At 57.4% G+C, this 4,073-nt stretch overlaps 1 non-coding gene and 1 pseudogene across 1 annotated transcript; one reads left to right on the forward strand and one right to left on the reverse strand.

Moving 5' to 3' along the window:
• LOC124666059 lies at positions 1-2,743 on the reverse strand (annotated as a pseudogene).
• A 599-nt stretch (positions 2,744-3,342) lies between these two features.
• On the forward strand, positions 3,343-3,416 carry TRNAV-CAC. Its single transcript has one exon. It is a non-coding gene; the product is annotated as a tRNA-Val (tRNA).
• The last annotated feature ends 657 nt before the right edge of the window (positions 3,417-4,073 follow it).

Consider the following 4,073-nt stretch of genomic DNA (forward strand, 5'->3'; position numbering starts at 1 on the left):
ACACAAAGTACGTGGAGTCTAGCTTCGTAAATTTCCCGATAAAAAGAACATTTTAGGTCATGCTGCTGGCACTTCAGCACTGATCCGAGCTTGACGTCGAGAACCCTGAAAAGAACTTGACGTTGTTGGACGGATCCCCGAGCAATTTGAGTGATCTGGGGATCGGCGGCACGGTGACATCGACGAGCCCTTCGAGAACCTGCACCACCATTCCCATGCTAGGCCTGGCGCCCTCGTCGTCCTGCACGCACCAGCACGCCACCTTGCACGCGCGCTCCACCTCGTCCATGTCGGCGTGGCCCCCGAGCCGTCCGTCCACCGCGCTCTTGACGTCGCCGTCGAGGAGCCGGCTCACGGCCGTCGACGGGAAGAAGTCCACCGTGCCGTCCTGCCTCTGCTCCACGTTCCTCCTGCCGGACACGATCTCGAACATCAGCATGCCGTAGCTGAACACGTCCGCCTTAGCTGTGATGGCCGTGCCGGAGATCCACTCCGGCGCCAGGTACCCGACCGTGCCCCTCATTGTCGTCAGCACACGGCTGAAGTCGCGGCCCATGAGCTTGGCGAGCCCGAAGTCGGCCACCTTCACTGCAAACGCGTCGTCCAGCAGAATGTTCTCCGGCTTGATGTCGCAGTGGATGATGCAGTCCCTGCATTTCTCGTGCAGATAGTCCAGTCCCCTCGCGATCCCCAGAGCGATCTGGTACCTCGTCTCCCAGCTCAGGACGACGCTATGGCTGGAGCTAGACCCGAATAGATGCCTGTCCAGGGAGCCGTTGGGCATGTGCTCGTAGACGAGCAGCCTCCGTGTCCCCTCGGAGCAGAAGCCGAGCAGCCTGATGAGGTTCACGTGCTGGATCGTGCCGATGGTGCTCACCTCCGCCCGGAACTGCTTCTCCCCTTGACGGAAGCCCTCCAGCTTCTTCACCGCGACGAGGGTCGCCGGAGTGTCCGGGAGGGAGCCTTTAAACACCGACCCGAAGGCCCCGCCGCCGAGCTTCTCCGAGAAGTTTTTGGTCACGGACTGCATGTCCCGGTACGTGAACATCATCAACGAACCTTCGAGCTTGACTATTCTCGGCGCCGTCGCTCTTCTCCTTCTGAGAACCAATACCGTGACGAGAACCATGACGGTGACTGCAGCCACAACCGCTGCTGCAACGACACCAATGATCATCTTTTTGTTGTGGCCGGTGCCAGTGAACTCGGACGCAGCCAGCCGGATCATGATGGCGCCGCCTCCGGTGGCAGAGCTGCTCGTGTCCTGGAGGTTGATGAGGCCTTCGTGCCACAGCGTGCAACTGCCATTGTAGGCGTACGCGGTGCAGGAGCAGTTGCCGAGACACGCGAGCTCGCAGTCCTGAGCGTTTGCCGCAGCAGCCACGCCCTGCGCATTGCTCGGCAGCTTCACGTTGGGCATCGTGTAAAACCGGTCGTCGTCCTTGGCATTCGGCGTGGCGCCCTGGACGCTCGCGCACTGCTGAAGCGCGGCGTCCCTGACGCAGCCGGCGGCGTGATCTCCCTGCAGCCACGCGAGCGGCTGCCGCTCGCTGAAGCCGCGGAGGCAGCGGCAGGAAGGCAGCGTGTTCTCGACGCATGCGGCGAAGGCGCCACAGAAGGCGTAGACGTCGCACTGCGCCTTGGGCTCGGACCAGAAGAGCATCCACTCCGCGGCGGACTGCACCCACGTCAGGAACTGCACACGCCCCGTGACGTCCACCACGAACCGTGTGAGCATGGTGTCGTCCTTGACGTCGTAGACGAAGTAGCTCTCGTCGGCGCCGTCCACGTAGGCGAAGGTGTAGAGGGACACCTGGTAGGAGTCGGTGGCCATCATCTCCGGCACGGCGGTGAAGCCGTGGCCCGTCCAGTTGCCGCTGGTCCAGTACGGCGCGGTGCTGTTCCAGCTGAGCAGGTACTGGCTGGTGGCGCCTTGCGGGTCGAGCTCGAGGAGAAGGCGCCCGGCGCCGGGTCGTCGTAGCCTCTCCACGCGAAGAGGCGCGTGACCTCGCCGGTGCGCTTGTTCCGGCCGAGCTTGCCGCCGGGCAGCCACGTGTCGCCGAAGTGGTCGAAGCTCTGCCAGAGGACGAGGGAGGTGTTGGACGCGTCCGCCAGGACGAGGTTGCCCGTGTCGAGGAGGAGGCCGACCGTGGAGCCGGAGGTGTTGACGTTGGTCGACCAGACCGGGGCCTTGGCTTGGCCGTCGTGGAGGACCATGTTGCCGTCGCTTGTTACGGAGAGCTGCGAGGACGCCGGGTCGGAGACCGGGGCGTCCCGGTTGGCGACCCACACCGTGGTGTGCTTGGGGATCTGGTTGTACCAAATGCCAATGTACCAGTTCTTGGACGAGGTGTCTGTTGCACGTGAGAGGTGAAATATTATTATACTCCAGTCCAGTAGACGATCGATTAGAATCTATACTCCGAGCAACTATACTAGGAGAGGTATGAGTACCTGGCTGGAAGAAGCCGAGCGCGAACTTGCCGCGCTTGGACACCAGCCTCTGCTCGCCGGACAGCGGCCGGCCGACTGCGACGGTATCGGCGGCGCGGCACGGAGCTCCGTGCAGAAGCAGAAAGCCGAGGAGCAAGAGCAGTACACTGACGGAGCACGGTATAGGGCTCGTCGGCATCGTAATTCCAAGCGTGCGGCCGGAGGGCGGTGGCCTCCAACTCCAAAGAGAAGAGGTAGTAGACTAGTCTAGTGCGAATGAAGTGAAAGGGGAGGATGGATCCATGGGTTGATCTTGAGTTTGTGGCGAGGCGATTTGGCATTTGCGGGAGCGGTCACAGCGGGGCTTAAATGTGCGCCATTGAAGGCGTCGTACGATCGAGCGGCTGCTATCTCTCGTCTCGTCGTCGTCGTCGTCCCGGGGTGCCACAGCGGAGGCCCCGTGCTGTCTAGTACAAGTGTGCAGCGTTCCACATGCACTTGACTGCGAGAGATGCAACGAACCTATCTCATTCTCTCTAGTTAAGCGTCATTACTCACACGGCAGCAGGGATGAACGTGCTCAACGGCGACGCTAACCAGACCACACAAATTCAGGGGGGAAGTTGGTGTGGCATTGATCGCCGTGGCGGCCGGCGCTGGTGGTGGCGTGTGCAATCCGGCCGGTCCGGGCAATAAAGCGGGGCCAGTCGATGCGCGTGTTCCGGTCGGTGTCCAGGGCCGCATGGAGGCAGGCATCAATGGCGGAGGGCGACGCACACCGGACCCGGTGGCACAGTTTACCTGGAACAACAGAACAGGGATAACCCAAACCGACAAGTAGGAACCCAACATTAATATAACTAAATTCTTTCATATTACAGTGTTTCAACTAAATGTTATCAACAAGATGTCTGGGTGGTGTAGTTGGTTATCACGTTAGTCTCACACACTAAAGGTCCCCAGTTCGAACCTGGGCTTAGACATATTCAAATTTTTTTGTTTTATTGCTTTACGCAGTAGTCCTCAGTTCGAACCTGGGCTTAGACATATCCAAAAAAAAATTGTTTCTTGCTTTACGAAGTATAGCAATCGTCACGTGGATTCAAATACTGTATTAGTTGTTGCTGATCAAAGTTATTTTTGCTAGGAAATGATTGCTGATCGTAGTTGATTCCCTCAATGAAATTAATCCACTAGATGGATAGTGAAGCCTCAAATAGTATTAATTATTGCTGATCAATGTTATTTTGCCTGGAAAATGATTGCTCACGGAAGTTGATTCACTCAATGAAATCAATCCACTACATGGTAGTGAAACTTTTTTTTTAGATAAAGGGAATATATTAATATCAAAAGATATCAATTACACACAGCCTCTACAACAACGCCCCACCGTAGTGGCAGTACGGATGCACACAGCCAAAAAAGAGTAAAGAAAACTAAGAAACAAAAGTCTCGCTACAACATTTCAGACCTAGCAACAACAATACAACCACCACCATGACAACACCTGAAATACAGACTCTCCAAAAGCGGCGTCTCCAAGAAGGGAACAGTGCACCAGCACCGTTGTCGCCCAACCAAAAGTCTTAGGTTTTCACCCTGAAGATAGTCCCCACTCTCAAAACAATGCCTTCAAG

Source organism: Lolium rigidum, chromosome 6, assembly GCF_022539505.1.
Source record: "Lolium rigidum isolate FL_2022 chromosome 6, APGP_CSIRO_Lrig_0.1, whole genome shotgun sequence".
In the NCBI taxonomy this organism is placed as follows: Eukaryota; Viridiplantae; Streptophyta; class Magnoliopsida; order Poales; family Poaceae; genus Lolium; species Lolium rigidum.